This window comes from Nycticebus coucang, chromosome 1 (assembly GCF_027406575.1).
Source record: "Nycticebus coucang isolate mNycCou1 chromosome 1, mNycCou1.pri, whole genome shotgun sequence".
NCBI classification, from domain to species: Eukaryota; Metazoa; Chordata; class Mammalia; order Primates; family Lorisidae; genus Nycticebus; species Nycticebus coucang.
In genome coordinates this window covers 112,946,642-112,964,070 of record NC_069780.1, presented here as the reverse complement: position 1 = coordinate 112,964,070, position 17,429 = coordinate 112,946,642, and the positions used below count along the sequence as shown (strand labels likewise).

Genomic DNA, 17,429 nt, shown 5'->3' with positions numbered 1-17,429 from the left:
TTTTTCTTTTTTTTTTCTGATCACTCGGCCCTCCTTTCTTTCATCTCTTTTTTGCTCTTAAACCTTCTTACCCTTCTGGTCCTGTAACCCTTAGTCCACAGGCACGAGAACTTAAAGAGCAAGAGGAAGTGAAAGGAAAATTAGGGCAAGGAAACAGATAAAAGAAATCACTCATGAGGAAGAATCAGCAGAAAACTCCAGGCAACATGAAGAACCAGTCCAGAACAACCCCGCCAAGGGACCAGGAGGTAGCTACTGCAGAGGATTCCACCTATACAGAAATGTTAGGAATGACAGAAAGGGAATTTAGAATACACATGTTGAAAACAATGAAAGAAATGATGGAAACCATGAAGGAAACTGCTAATAAAGTGGAAAATAACCAAAAGGAAATCCAAAAACAGAATCAAATAAGAGATGAACGATATGAAGAATATAAAAAGGATATAGCAGAGCCGAAGGAAATGAAACAGTCAATCAGGGAACTTAAAGATGCAATGGAAAGTATCAGCAACAGGTTAGACCATGCAGAAGAAAGAATTTCAGAGGTAGAAGACAAAGTTTTTGAGATAACTCAGATAGTAAAAGAGGCAGAAAAGAAGAGAGAGAAAGCAGAACGTTCACTGTCAGAATTATGGGACCTTATGAAGCGTTCCAACATACGAGTTATAGGAATTCCAGAAGGGGAAGAAGAATGCCCCAGAGGAATGGAAGCCATACTAGAGAATATTATAAAAGAAAATTTCCCAAATATCACCAAAGATTCTGACACACTGCTTTCAGAGGGCTATCGGACCCCAGGTCGCCTCAACTCTAACCGAGCTTCTCCAAGACACATTGTGATGAACCTGTCCAAAGTCAAAACAAAAGAAAAGATTCTGCAAGCTGCCAGGAGTAAGCGCCAGTTGACCTACAGGGGCAAATCCATCAGATTGACCGCAGACTTCTCTAAGGAAACTTTCCAAGGATGAAGACAATCGTCATCTACCTTTAATCTACTTAAGCAGAACAATTTTCAGCCCAGAATTCTGTACCCTGCTAAGCTAAGCTTCAAAATTGACGGAGAAATCAAATCATTTACGGATATACAAACATTGAGGAAATTCGCCACAACAAGACCAGCTCTACAGGCAATACTTCAACCTGTTCTGCACACTGACCACCACAATGTATCAGCAGCAAAGTAAGAACTCAGAAGTTAAAGGACAGAACCTAACCTCCACGCTGATGCAAAACATAAAACTAAGCAATGGACTATCACAAAATAAGACGAATAGAATACTACCACACTTATCAATTATCTCAATAAATGTTAATGGCTTGAATGCCCCACTGAAGAGACATAGATTGGTTGACTGGATTAAAAAACACAAGCCATCCATTTGCTGTCTGCAAGAAACACATCTGGCTTCAAAAGACAAATTAAAGCTCCGGGTCAAGGGTTGGAAGACGATTTTTCAGGCAAATGGAATTCAGAAGAAAACAGGAGTTGCAATCTTATTTTCAGATACATGTGGATTTAAAGCAACTAAAGTCAAAAAAGACAAAGATGGTCACTTTATATTGGTCAAGGGAAAAATACAACAAGAAGACATTTCAATTCTAAATATCTATGCACCCAATTTAAATGCTCCCAGATTCTTCAAACAGACCTTACTCAGTCTGAGCAATATGATATCTGATAATACCATAATAACAGGGGACCTTAACACTCCTCTTACAGAGCTGGACAGATCCTCTAAACAGAAATTAAACAAGGATATAAAAGATTTAAATGAGACCCTAGAACAACTGTGCTTGATAGACACATATAGAACACTCCATCCCAAAGATAAAGAATATACATGCTTCTCATCGCCCCATGGAACATTCTCCAAAATTGATCATATCCTGGGACACAAAACAAATATCAACAGAATCAAAAGAATTGACATTTTACCTTGTATCTTCTCAGACCACAAGGCACTAAAGGTGGAACTCAACTCTAACAAAAATGCTCGACCCCACCCAAAGGCATGGAAACTAAACAATCTTCTGTTGAATAACAGATGGGTGAAGGAAGAAATAAAACAGGAAATCATTAACTTCCTTGAGCATAACAACAATGAAGACACAAGCTACCAAAACCTGTGGGATACTGCAAAAGCAGTTTTGAGAGGAAAATTCATCGCTTTAGATGCCTACATTCGAAAAACAGAAAGAGAGCACATCAACAATCTCACAAGAGATCTTATGGAATTGGAAAAAGAAGAACAATCTAAGCCTAAACTCAGTAGAAGAAAAGAAATATCCAAAATCAAATCAGAGATCAATGAAATTGAAAACAAAAGAATAATTCAGAAAATTAATGAAACAAGGAGTTGGTTTTTTGACAAAATAAATAAAATAGATAAACCATTGGCCAGACTAACGAGGAATACAAAAGTAAAATCTCTAGTAAACTCAATCAGAAATGATAAAGGAGAAATAACAACTGATCCCACAGAGATTCAAGAGATCATCTCTGAATACTACCAGAAACTCTATGCCCAGAAATTTGACACTGTGAAAGAAATGGATCAATATTTGGAATCACACCCTCCCCCTAGACTCAGCCAGGAAGAAATAGAGCTCCTGAACAGACCAATTTCAAGCACTGAGATCAAAGAAACAATAAAAAATCTTCCAACCAAAAAGTGCCCTGGTCCAGATGGCTTCACTCCAGAATTCTATCAAACCTTCAAGGAAGAGCTTATTCCTGTACTGCAGAAATTATTCCAAAAAATTGAGGAAGAAGGAATCTTCCCCAACACATTCTATGAAGCAAACATCACCCTGATACCAAAACCAGGAAAAGACCCAAACAAAAAGGAGAATTTCAGACCAATCTCACTCATGAACATAGACACAAAAATTCTCAACAAAATCCTACCCAATAGATTACAGCTTATCATCAAAAAAGTCATTCATCATGCTCAAGTAGGCTTCATCCCAGGGATGCAAGGCTGGTTTAACATACGCAAGGCTATAAACGTTATCCACCATATTAACAGATGCAAAAATAAAGATCACATGATCCTCTCAATAGATGCAGAAAAAGCATTTGATAAAATCCAGCATCCTTTTCTAATTAGAACACTGAAGAGTATAGGCATACGTGGCACATTTCTAAAACTGATTGAAGCTATCTATGACAAACCCACAGCCAATATTTTACTGAATGGACTAAAACTGAAAGCTTTTCCTCTTAGAACTGGAACCAGACAAGGTTGTCCTCTGTCACCTTTACTATTCAACGTAGTGCTGGAAGTTCTAGCCAATACAATTAGACAAGACAAGGAAATAAAGGGAATCCAAATGGGAGCAGAGGAGGTCAAACTCTCCCTCTTTGCTGACGACATGATCTTATACTTAGAGAACCCCAAAGACTCAACCACAAGACTCCTAGAAGTCATCAAAAAATACAGTGATGTTTCAGGATATAAAATCAATGTCCAACTGGCTTAATGTACCCTCAATGAATCCCCAACAATAAAAAATAAAAAAATAAAAAAATAATCAATGTCCACAAGTCAGTAGCCTTTCTGTACACCAATAACAGTCAAGATGAGAAGCTAATTAAGGACACAACTCCCTTCACCATAATCTCAAAGAAAATGAAATACCTAGGAATATCCCTAACAAAGGAGGTGAAGGACCTCTATAAAGAAAACTATGAAATCCTCAGAAAGGAAATAGCAGAGGATATTAACAAATGGAAGAACATACCATGCTCATGGACGGGAAGAATCAACATTGTTAAAATGTCTATACTTCCAAAAGCAATCTACCTATTCAATGCCATTCCTATCAAAATACCAACATCGTACTTTCAAGATTTGGAAAAAATGATTCTGCGTTTTGTATGGAACCGGAAAATACCCCGTATATCTAAGGCAGTTCTCTGTAACAAAAATAAAGCTGGAGGCATCAGCATACCAGATTTTAGTCTGTACTACAAAGCCATAGTGCTCAAGACAGCATGGTACTGGCACAAAAACAGAGACATAGACACTTGGAATCGAATTGAAAACCAAGAAATGAAACTAACATTTTACAAGCACCTAATCTTTGATAAACCAAACAAGAACATACCTTGGGGGAAAGACTCCCTATTCAATAAATGGTGTTGGGAGAACTGGATGTCTACATGTAAAAGACTGAAACTGGACCCACACCTTTCCCCACTCACAAAAATTGATTCAAGATGGATAAACGACTTAAATTTAAGGCATGAAACAATAAAAATCCTCCAAGAAAGCATAGGAAAAACACTGGAAGATATTGGCCTGGGGAAAGACTTCATGAAGAAGACTGCCATGGCAATTGCAACAACAACAAAAATAAACAAATGGGACTTCATTAAACTGCAAAGCTTCTGTACAGCTAAGGAGACAATAACCAAAGCAAAGAGACAACCTACACAATGGCAAAGGATATTTACATATTTTCAATCACACAAAAGCTTGATAACTAGGATCTATAGAGAACTCAAATTAATCCACATGAAAAAAGCCAACAATCCCATATATCAATGGGCAAGAGACATGAATAGAACTTTCTCTAAAGACGACAGACGAATGGCTAACAAACACATGAAAAAATGTTCATCATCTCTATATATTTGAGAAATGCAAATCAAAACAACCCTGAGATATCATCTAACCCCAGTGAGAATGGCCCACATCACAAAATCTCAAAACTGCAGATGCTCGCGTGGATGTGGAGAGAAGGGAACACTTTTACACTGCTGGTGGGACTGCAAACTAGTACAACCTTTCTGGAAGGAAGTATGGAGAAACACTCAAGCTAGACCTCCCATTTGATCCTGCAATCCCATTACTGGGCATCTACCCAGAAGGAAAGAAATCCTTTTATCATAAGGACACTTGTAGTAGACTGTTTATTGCAGCTCAATTTACAATTGCCAAAATGTGGAAACAGCCTAAATGCCCACCAACCCAGGAATGGATTAACAAGCTGTGGTATATGTATACCATGGAATACTATTCAGCCATTAAAAAAAATGGAGACTTTACATCCTTCGTATTAACCTGGATGGATGTGGAAGACATTATTCTTAGTAAGGCATCACAAGAATGGAGAAGCATGAATCCTATGTACTGAATTTTGATATGAGGACAATGAATGACAATTATGGTTATGGGGGGGAGCAGAAAGAGGGAAGGAGGGAGGTGGGTGGGGCCTTGGTGTGTGTCACACTTTATGGGGGCAAGACATGATTGCAAGAGGGACTTTACCTAACAATTGCAATCAGTGTAACCTGGCTTATTGTACCCTCAATGAATCCCCAACAATAAAAAAAAAAAAAAAAAAAAGAACTCAATAAATGTTATCTCTTAGAATTATTGAAAAACATTAAAAGTATATATTGCATCCCATTAGAAAACCATTCATAGTATTGACTGATATAGCAGGAACACTAAATAAAATGTCATCCTTCTTTTCCAGGCAGTCACTAGGACATCACTGTACAAAGGACATTAAATACATAAGTTAGATCCACTACTCAGTTTTATTAAATACATAAATCTGAAACTGTTCTAAGTGAATTTGCATGAAGTTTGGCTTGGTTTATGATATTTAAAGAGCATAATTCATTTGTATGCCAGAAAACTTTTTTTTATACTACAGGTACACATTGAGTTCCAATTCATTTGAATAGCTTACTGTGAATTTGAAAAAAAGTATTTTTTAAAATAATTCATCCTATAAAATAGATATCAGAACTAGTATAGGTATAAACAATAACAATGATTTTTAAAAAATTGTTTAAGGAATAAGTTTGGAGGATTTAGCCAAATCCTTCAAAGACAATGGCATATCATTTCAAACCACTACACCATGCGGCATAATTACTTCTTGCTGCTGAGAAGTGCAGCTTAGAAAGATGATTATTTATCAGCATTGTGGCGAATTAGGAATAACGCTATATGTGAGGGACCGATGAGCAGGAAAAGTAAAGTTAGGACCAGAAATAAAGATAAAATTTTGCAGCACTATAGAAATGTATCCTATTCAACACTGCTTGAAAAATAAAGGCATGGAAAGAATATAGTATATTGTAAAAAAAGATTAATATTCACCTGGTCATTGATAAAAACTAGAAAGGGTAAAACTTGGTGGTTCATTCAATCAAGGAGAAGATAAGAGCTATAAAAATGTTTTTAATTGGTAGCTTAAATAAGTTGCCTAATACATGTGATAAAAAAACGATTGAGGAACAAATTCTATTAGTTATTTTTCTAAATTAAAACTATACCCAATATAGGCACTAAGTAAGGTTATAACAGACAAGAGTCAAGGAAAATGGAGGGATGGAAGTCAGTAGGTTATCCTCTCCTTCTTCCGCTCTGTCCTACATATCAGGGTTAGGATGTTTCAGCTGCTGCTTCAATATGTGGTGTGCTACTAAATTTTTTTTTTTCAATGCACAGCACATCAGATTTTACTTTACATTTTACTTTCTATGACAAGTAAATATATGATTCTATTTTTTTAAATCCACATAAAAATGCTTTATATAAAGGACTGCCAGATGAACGTTTGTTTATAAGGCAAGGCTTACCTGTACTCAGTTACATCAAATAATGAGTCTTTCTTACAGTGAAAAAACTTTTAGTGAAAAAAAAAAAAAATCAACAGGGGGACTTATGATTCTTAATATCTGTAGAAATGATAACACTGACAAGATCAAATTGTTAGGATTAAAGGTACAGGAAGAATAGAGTGTGAACAGAATTATATCAACATCATATCTTGTTATTTATGGTTATGTCTGAAAAATAAAAATTTACTGAAAATGCCTCAGCTAACTTTTCCTGCCTTGCAAGGTAGATATTAGCTGTCTCTCACCTCCAGAGAAGCAAGGAATTCCACTTCAGTGTGACCTACTTATGCTTCTTAGATTTATCATATTCAGTTTTTAATGACCCTGAACCAAAGGAAATATAGAAACCTATTTGAAAAGTTGACATTAAGGTTATGACACCAACCAAAACAACAAGAGAAGTTAAAGTTAAAACTGACACACAATCCCCAAATCAGTCTGTTATATTCCTAATTTAAGGAACAGTTATTATGTGACATTGTGATGGCATGTCATCCTTTGCTTTGAAACTCCTGGATTTTGTCACTTGGTGTTTGTGTCACAACCTTAATATTATTTAAACATACTTTTTAATATCTATTATTTAAAAAATACCTTTGAATTGAAGATGCTCTAAAGCTTTGAAGAAGCCAACCTCAAAGCATTGCGTTCCTAGCATGCCATTTTTATTAGAAGTAGTGCATAAAACATTTGCTGTTGACAAATCTAATTCATTAAAAGGTGAGATGGATGCATTTTAAAATAACTGGCTGGCATCATTATCTGCAGCTCCTTTTATAAATTATTCCTCTTTCCCTTTTGACTGAACTTGTCACAGTTCCCTTTCAGACTCTGAGTGTTATGCCTTACAGTCAATTCTTTCAACATGTTTAGACAAGTCACAAGTTAAACAAGCAGTGGTATTTTATTTTCTAGAAATGTAAGGGTTACAGAAATACTTAACGAATTATTTCATTCAACTCATTGATTTTTAACTAAAGACAAGTGAAGTCAGTTCATGGTGGTTTCATCTCATACAAAGAATTTAAAAATAAAAGTATACTGTTTGGATAGAATGGGGAATTTCAAAGAAAGAAACACACAGAGAAATGCTGGCAGCCCTGACGCACTGTTGTGTAGAAGACTTGGTTTGAAATGGATCATGCTTCTCCTGACACTGGAGATCACGAGCACCCTAAGGCTGACAGCTGGCTGGCACACTAACTTCCCAAAGCAAGACACAGATTGTATTTTTGTAGAGGCGAAAGGAATAGAATTACAGAAGCCTTCCAGGCAACTGAGTAGGTAGAGTGCATATTATACAAAATATGAACAAAAACATTTCTTACCTAATTTCATTTCAGAAAACTCTAGAAGTGAGCTGGTCCTCTAATCCTGAGGCAGAAAATTCCTTCCTCACAAGTTGTCAGAACTGTCCCTTCTTCAGTATCTTCAGCAAAGTTTTTTCCAAAATATATAAAATGTACCTACAAAATAATTGGGCAAAGCTTTATCACTGCAACAATGGGAAGGAGAGCATATTCACAACATTAGTTGCTTACACTACAGTGACAGTATTGTCACTAAATTATGACATAGGACTCGAGCCAGGAAGAAGAGATGATGGAAGTGTACAAAGACGTGCTGAAGATGGGCACCGCACCGAAGAAAAGCTCATTAACAAGATGGCCCACAGATAATACGGGAACCCAGAGAAATCCATATGAAAACATTCCTTTTATTTGTCACTAAAAAATGACTGTTCCTAAAGAAATGTAGCTCAAAGAGAGTAAAGCAAGGTTTCAACATGTAGAACAAGCAATGATATGCAGTATAATTACTCTCCCCCCTTTTGGGGGCAGTATTTATGGTTTTATTTAAACACAAATAGAATGTGCACATGAGCTGTCTATTCATTTTCTTCGCTGCACAGGCTGGCATTGGGATTGGTGACTCTGATGGCCAGCTGGTCTGCTCTTTCCACAATGGTTTTGCAGTTCTTGGAGGAAGTGTTGTGAGCAATCTCTGCACAATAAGATTTGTTGCACATAGCAGTACTTACAGCTCCTTGACTTTGTGGACAAGGAACTTCTGGAAACCACTGGGCATCATAAGCCTTGTTTTCTTGTTGCTTCCATAACCAATGTTGGGCATTAAGATCTGGCCCTTGAATCTTCTCCGAACCCTGTTGTCAATACCTCTGGGTTTCCGCCAGTTAAGCTTTCCTTTTTAGTTACTAGTTGCCCAGATTTTTTATTAAAACCATCTTTTTCCCATTCTTCCAGGTGATCTTGTTAAAAATAGATCTTGTTACAAACGAATTCTGATTAAGTTTGGGCCTGAGATTCTATATTTTTAATAAGCTCCCAGATAATGCCACTGATGCTGTGGGCCATGGGACAGCATTTCACCAATAAGCTTTCATCAATGTGTCTTCCCTGTGCCAAAGTACACTGTTGTTATTCCTGGCTTTTGCCCTTTCTGTGTAATTTGAGAATCTTTCGTCAAGTGTTCTCCCCTCCCCACAAAAACAAAGTGTCGCGGACCGCCAGTCGATGGGCCTCAGTCTGAGGGTGCTCAGGGCGAACGGTACAGGTTGATTGAAAGGTCGACGCAGGATGAATTGACAGACTGCTACACAAAGCAGCTGCACTTTATTGATTTTTAAGTCTGGTATTTATACATTTTCTTTCAGGGGTTAAAACAATGTAATCATTACTTTGCTTATGCTTGTGAATTATCTTTGTGTCTCCAATTATCTTTGTGTCTCCATATGTGGTTTATCATGCACTATATGTTTTCAAGGTTTTTCTTTTTGGAGGGAGGTGGTTTATTTTTTCAAGGTTTTTGTTCTAGGGAAGTGGTTTCATTAGTAACACCTGGTTGCTTCTCCTTATCTAGGAATGTCAAGATTTGTGACTTCTCTTAGTTCTGTAATTGGTCTTACTTTCTTATGATCTCTTTTAAAAACAGCTGAACATATTCTTTTATGTATAATGCTTGACTACTTCTATATATTTTTACTTTAATTAGTAACTATATTTTGATTCATTGTTTGTTAAACATTAAACTACTTTATTGATTTGTGTTACATATGAAAATTAGTGAAGTAAGATGTTTTTCTAAGTAAAGTTTTACTAATTAGTGAAGTTAGATGTTTTTCTAAGTAAAGTTTTACTGCAGGAGGTGTCATGTTGGAACATCTTGTTTGCCGTGCCTGCATTGTCTCAAGTCACTGACATTTATGGTAGGGACGTGCTGTTGTGTAGGCTCTCTTGGAGCCACTGAGTTCAGCACAGCTATACTTGCTGTGTTTAATTGTGGATCAGTAAGTCACTGTGTTTATTCTTAGTTTCTCAAGACAATCAGGCATTCAACTGAACAGACAGGTTTCAGAGCAAAGGTTTTTTAGGCTTTTATGCCGCACCTCGTGAGTCATTACGTTCAAACAAAGGCATGCTAGGCAACTTATGCGCTGCTGTCGCAAACCAGGGGGGCTGGGGGTTTCGCTCCGGGGAGCACATACCACCTACTCACGCATTTTATAATGCGGACAGCGCCACTTCACCCCGGCTAGATGCCGGGGGTGCAGCAACAAAGTTAAGAATGTGGCTAAGGGCAACGCCCATGGCTCACTGGGTAGGGCGCCGGCCACATGCACCAGGGCTGGTAGGTTCAAACCCACCCTAGGCCTCCTAAAAAACAAAAATAAAAACAAACAAAAAAAAGAATGTGGTTAAGATTGCTGAACAAAATAAGCAACTGCACAGTACTGGCTTTTGCAAGCCATGGTATATCATTTCACTTACTGAAGTCTCATTGTCACAAAATAACACTTTCTTATTTTAACCCGTGAGAGTTTTGCAATTTGGATATTATTATTATTATTTTTTTTTAAACTTTCTTTTTTTTTTATTGTTGGGGATTCATTGAGGGTACAATAAGCCAGTTACACTGATTGCAATTGTTAGGTAAAGTCCCTCTTGCAATCATGTCTTGCCCCCATAAAATGTGACACACACTAAGGCCCCCCCTCCTCCCTCCATCCTTCTTTGTGCTTCCCCCCCCATAACCTTAATTGTCATTAATTGTCCTCATATCAAGATTGAGTACATAGGATTCATGCTTCTCCATTTTTGTGATGCTTTACTAAGAATAATGTCTTCCACTTCCATCCAGGTTAATACGAAGGATGTAAAGTCTCCATTTTTTTTAATGGCTGAATAGTATTCCATGGTATACATATACCACAGCTTGTTAATCCATTCCTGGGTTGGTGGGCATTTAGGCTGTTTCCACATTTTGGCAATGGTAAATTGAGCTGCAATAAACAGTCTAGTACAAGTGTCCTTATGATAAAAGGATTTTTTTCCTTCTGGGTAGATGCCCAGTAATGGGATTGCAGGATCGAATGGGAGGTCTAGGTTGAGTGCTTTGAGGTTTCTCCATACTTCCTTCCAGAAAGGTTGTACTAGTTTGCAGTCCCACCAGCAGTGTAAAAGTGTTCCCTTCTCTCCACATCCACGCCAGCATCTGCAGTTTTGAGATTTTGTGATGTGGGCCATTCTCACTGGGGTTAGATGATATCTCAGGGTTGTTTTGATTTGCATTTCTCTAATATAAAGAGATGATGAACATTTTTTCATGTGTTTGTTAGCCATTCGTCTGTCGTCTTTAGAGAAAGTTCTATTCATGTCTCTTGCCCATTGATATAAGGGATTGTTGGCTTTTTTCATGTGGATTAATTTGAGTTCTCTATAGATCCTGGTTATCAAGCTTTTGTCTGATTGAAAATATGCAAATATCCTTTCCCATTGTATAGGTTGTCTCTTTGCTTTGGTTATTGTCTCCTTAGCTGTACAGAAGCTTTTCAGTTTAATGAAGTCCCATTTGTTTATTTTTGTTGTTGTTGCCATTGTCATGGCAGTCTTCTTCATGAAGTCTTCCCCCAGGCCAATATCTTCCAGTGTTTTTCCTATGCTTTCTTTGAGGATTTTTATTGTTTCATGCCTTAAATTTAAGTCCTTTATCCATCTTGAATCAATTTTTGTGAGTGGGGAAAGGTGTGGGTCCAGTTTCAGTCTTTTACATGTAGACATCCAGTTCTCCCAACACCATTTATTGAATAGGGAGTCTTTCCCCCAAGGTAAGTTCTTGTTTGGTTTATCAAAGATTAGGTGGTTGTAAGATGTTAGTTTCATTTCTTGGTGTTCAATTCGATTCCAAGTGTCTATGTCTCTGTTTTTGTGCCAGTACCATGCTGTCTTGAGCACTATGGCTTTGTAGTACAGACTAAAATCTGGTATGCTGATGCCCCCAGCTTTATTTTTGTTACTAAGAACTGCCTTAGCTATACGGGGTTTTTTCCGGTTCCATACAAAACGCAGAATCATTTTTTCCAAATCTTGAAAGTACAATGTAGGTACTTTGATAGGAATGGCATTGAATAAGTAGATTGCTTTGGGAAGTATAGACATTTTAACAATGTTGATTCTTCCCATCCATGAGCATGGTATGTTCTTCCATTTGTTAATATCCTCTGCTATTTCCTTTCTGAGGATTTCATAGTTTTCTTTATAGAGGTCCTTCACCTCCTTCGTTAGGTATATTCCTAGGTATTTAATTTTCTTTGAAACTATGGTGAAGGGAGTTGTGTCCTTAATTAGCTTCTCATCTTGACTGTTATTGGTGTATACAAAGGCTACTGACTTGTGGACATTGATTTTATATCCTGAAACATTACTGTATTTTCTGATGACTTCTAGGAGTCTTGTGGTTGACTCTTTGGGGTTCTCTAAGTATAAGATCATGTCGTCAGCAAAGAGGGAGAGTTTGACCTCCTCTGCTCCCATTTGGATTCCCTTTATTTTCTTGTCTTGCCTAATTGTATTGGCTAGAACTTCCAGCACTATGTTGAATAGTAAAGGTGACAGAGGACAACCTTGTCTGGTTCCAGTTCTAAGAGGAAAAGCTTTCAGTTTTACTCCATTCAGTAAAATATTGGCTGTGGGTTTGTCATAGATAGCTTCAATCAGTTTTAGAAATGTGCCACCTATGCCTATACTCTTCAGTGTTCTAATTAGAAAAGGATGCTGGATTTTATCAAATGCTTTTTCTGCATCTATTGAGAGGATCATGTGATCTTTATTTTTGCCTCTGTTAATATGGTGGATAACGTTTATAGACTTGCGTATGTTAAACCAGCCTTGCATCCCTGGGATGAAGCCTACTTGAGCATGATGAATGACTTTTTTGATGATAAGCTGTAATCTATTGGCTAGGATTTTGTTGAGAATTTTTACATCTATATTCATGAGTGAGATTGGTCTGAAATTCTCCTTTTTGCTTGGGTCTTTTCCTGGTTTTGGTATCAGGGTGATGTTTGCTTCATAGAATGTGTTGGGGAAGATTCCTTCTTCCTCAATTTTTTGGAATAATTTCTGCAGTACAGGAATAAGCTCTTCCTTGAAGGTTTGATAGAATTCTGGAGTGAAGCCATCTGGACCAGGGCATTTTTTAGTTGGGAGCTTTTTTATTGTTTCTTTGATCTCAGTGCTTGAAATTGGTCTGTTCAGGAGGTCTATTTCTTCCTGGCTAAGTCTAGGGAGAGGGTGTGATTCCAAATATTGATCTATTTCCTTCACATTGTCAAATTTCTGGGCATAGAGTTTCTGGTAGTATTCAGAGATGATCTCTTGTATCTCTGTGGGATCAGTTGTTATTTCCCCTTTATCGTTTCTGATTGAGGTTATTAGAGATTTTACTTTTCTATTTCTAGTTAGTCTGGCCAATGGTTGATCTATTTTATTTATTTTTTCAAAAAACCAACTCCTTGTTTCATTAATTTTCTGAATGATTCTTTTGTTTTCAATTTCATTGATCTCTGATTTGATTTTGGATATTTCTTTTCTTCTACTGGGTTTAGGCTTAGATTGTTCTTCTTTTTCCAATTCCATAAGGTCTCTTGTGAGATTGTTGATGTGCTCTCTTTCTGTTTTTCGAATGTAGGCATCTAAAGCGATGAATTTTCCTCTCAAAACTGCTTTTGCAGTATCCCACAGGTTTTGGTAGCTTGTGTCTTCATTGTTGTTATGCTCAAGGAAGTTAATGATTTCCTGTTTTATTTCTTCCTTCACCCATCTGTTATTCAACAGAAGATTGTTTAATTTCCATGCCTTTGGGTGGGGTTGAGCATTTTTGTTAGAGTTGAGTTCCATCTTTAGTGCCTTATGGTCTGAAAAGATACAAGGTAAAATTTCAATTCTTTTGATTCTGTTGATATTTGTTTTGTGTCCCAGGATGTGATCAATTTTGGAGAATGTTCCATGGGGTGATGAGAAGAATGTATATTCTTTATCTTTGGGGTGGAGTGTTCTATATACGTCTATCAAGCGTAGTTGGTCTAGGGTCTCATTTAAATCTCTTACATCTTTGTTTAATTTCTGTTTAGAGGATCTGTCCAGCTCTGTAAGAGGTGTGTTAAAGTCCCCTGTTATGATGATATTATCAGATATCATATTGCTCAGACTGAGTAAGGTCTGCTTCAAGAATCTGGGAGCATTTAAATTGGGTGCATAAATATTTAGAATTGAAATGTCTTCTTGTTGTAGTTTTCCCTTGACCAATATAAAGTGACCATCTTTGTCTTTTTTGACTTTAGTTGCTTTAAATCCACATGTATCTGAAAATAAGATTGCAACTCCTCTTTTCTTCTGAATTCCATTTGCCTGAAAAATTGTCTTCCAACCCTTGACTCGGAGCTTTAATTTGTCTTTTGAAGCCAGGTGTGTTTCTTGCAGACAGCAAATGGATGGCTTGTGTTTTTTAATCCAGTCAGCCAATCTATGTCTCTTCAGTGGGGAATTCAAGCCATTAACATTTATTGAGATAATGGATAAGTGTGGTAGTATTCTATTCGTCTTATTTGGTGAGAGTCCATTGCTTAGTTTTATCTTTTGCATCAGTGTGGAGGTTAGGTTCTGTCCTTTGATTTCTGAGTTCTTACTTTGCTGCTGATCCATTGTGGTGGTCAGTGTGCAGAACAGGTTGAAGTATTTCCTGTAGAGCTGGTCTTGTTGTGGCGAATTTCCTCAATGTTTGTATATCCGTAAATGATTTGATTTCTCCGTCAATTTTGAAGCTTAGCTTAGCAGGGTACAGAATTCTGGGCTGAAAATTGTTCTGTTTAAGTAGATGAAAGGTAGATGACCATTGTCTTCTTGCTTGGAAAGTTTCATTAGAGAAGTCTGTGGTAACTCTGATGGATTTGCCCCTGTAGGTCAACTGGCGCTTACTCCTGGCAGCTTGCAGAATCTTTTCTTTTGTCTTGACTTTGGACAGGTTCATCACAATGTGTCTTGGAGAAGCTCGGTTAGAGTTGAGGCGACCCGGGGTCCGATATCCCTCTGAAAGCAGTGTGTCAGAATCTTTGGTGATGTTTGGGAAATTTTCTTTTATAATATTCTCTAGTATGGCTTCCATTCCTCTGGGGCATTCTTCTTCCCCTTCTGGAATTCCTATAACTCGTATGTTGGAACGCTTCATAAAGTCCCATAATTCTGACAGTGAACGTTCTGCTTTCTCTCTCTTCTTTTCTGCCTCTTTTACTGTCTGAGTTATCTCAAGAACTTTGTCTTCTACCTCTGAAATTCTTTCTTCTGCATGGTCTAACCTGTTGCTGATACTTTCCATTGCATCTTTAAGTTCCCTAATTGACTGTTTCAGTTCCTTCAGGTCTGCTATATCCTTTTTATATTCTTCATATCGTTCATCTCTTATTTGATTCTGTTTTTGGATTTCCTTTTGGTTATTTTCCACTTTATTAGCAATTTCCTTCATAGTTTCCATCATTTCTTTCATTGTTTTCAACATGTGTATTCTAAATTCCCTTTCTGTCATTCCTAACATTTCTATACTGGTGGAATCATCTGCAGTAGCTACCTCATGGTCCCTTGGTGGGGTTGTTCTAGACTGGTTCTTCATGTTGCCTGGAGTTTTCTGCTGATTCTTCCTCATGAGTGATTTCTTTTATCTGTTTGCTTGCCCTAATTTTCCTTTCACTTCCTCTTGCTCTTTAAGTTCTTGTGCCTGTGGACTAAAGGTTACAGGACCAGAAGGGTGAGAAGGTTGAAGAGCAAAAAAAAAGGGGATGAAAGAAAGGAGGACCGAGTGATAAGAAAAAAAGAAAGATAGAGAAAGGAGAGGGGGTGGGTATAAGGAATATTGACAAAAAGAAGAGAGGCACAGAAAGAGGGAGACAGGGCAATATAGGTGTACAGTAGGGTACTTTGACACAACCTTAAAAAACCCCACCTTCTGGGGGTGCCCAGTTGCGTGGTTCCCTTGAGGTCAGCAGCTCTTTGCTAACCTGATCAGACACAGTACCCCACCTCCACCAAGTAGAGAGGAAAGACAAAAATGCTATAAATCAAACCAAAAGAAGCAAACAGAAAACTTTACAGGGATAAAATTGGGTGAAAAACCAAATTATATCGGTAGAAACACTAGCAAAAATGAAGTTGAAGTTATTAAAAAAAGCAGCAATGGGAAATTATAATTAAACTAGGAAAATTGAGAAAGAAAAAGGGATCTGTGTGGAAAAGATTGAAATTAAAAAAACAAAAGAATATCAGCAACGTCAAAATAAACAAACAAAAAAAACAACCAAGCAAAAAAAGAAAGAAAAAAATACACAACCAAAAACAAAGCAGTTTGTATATGTTATTGAATATTGTCTGAGCAACACGTGGTCTTCTGGGGTATGAGATGTTAGTCACAGTTCAGATACGACTGGAGGCTGCTGATTACTCAAACCCCAGCAGGTAGACACCCTGAATCTCTCTTCAGCCTACTTAAAAGGCACTTCGAAGTTGTAAACTTGTTGAGCAGAAGCTTTCCCAGCTTTCTTGCTGGAATCGCTGCTGAAGTGGCTATGCACTTACTCAGTGTGCCCAAACCGGTCTCACTCTGCCCCTGAGGGTTAGGGCTGCAAGGCGGCTCAGACCCCACCCTTAGGCTACTTGGTTGCTGGGTTACCAGCTCCCACCCGTTTCTAGCTCTGCGACCCTGAGGGCGGAGCTTGCCGGGGCAGATCGCTGACAATGGATCCGTGTGACCCACCGCCAAACACTATTAGCTCCGTCTGGCTCAGCGGCTCAGACTGGGGCCCTAGACAACGCCCAAAGTTCTCGCACTCCCGCTCAGGCCTTCCCCAAGGCAGTTCAACTCAGTGCCAAGTCCAAGGACATCAAAACAGTTCACAGGTAAGGCCTTTCTGGTTTGCAGTCTCGCTGCTACTGAACTTACAGTTGTGGGCGGGTTTAGACGGATTGAACACACGCGACCACTTGCCGGTTTTCCACGGATTTAGTCCTCCTCTTGGGGTCCAGAAGTCTCTCGCTGACTCCCTGTATCCTCATAGGAGTGATGATAGGCAGTTCCCACCAGCCAGAGACGCCTGGAGTCCTATCTCCCCAGACTCACGGTGCCCAGATGCAAGGAAGCTGTTACTCGGCTGCCATCTTGCTCCGCCTCTCGCAATTTGGATATTATTAAAAATAATATTTCACGTGGGCACCAGTGGTTTCTGACTTAAATTCTAGCATAAAATACTTCATGTTTTAGGGGAAGCAGGAGGATCACTTGAGGCCAGGAGTTCAAGACCAGTCCAAGCAACATAGTGAGACCTTTTCTCTACAAAAAATACAAAATTAGCTGAGCATGGTGGTATTATGCACGTATAGTCCCAGCTACTTAGAAGGCTGAGGAAGGAAGATCGCTTGAGCTCAGGAGTTTGAAGTTG

The 17,429-nt window shown here is 38.1% G+C and overlaps 1 protein-coding gene across 3 annotated transcripts in view; it reads right to left on the bottom strand.

Moving 5' to 3' along the window:
- The window catches only part of KIAA0825 (KIAA0825 ortholog), a 498,502-nt gene that overhangs the window by 459,302 nt on the left and 21,771 nt on the right, over positions 1–17,429 (bottom strand). For all 3 annotated transcript variants that reach the window (XM_053586527.1, XM_053586542.1, XM_053586532.1), the window contains one exon: positions 7,978–8,115. The gene's annotated coding sequence lies outside the window, so the exon portion shown is untranslated. The remainder of the gene's footprint in view (positions 1–7,977; positions 8,116–17,429) is intronic.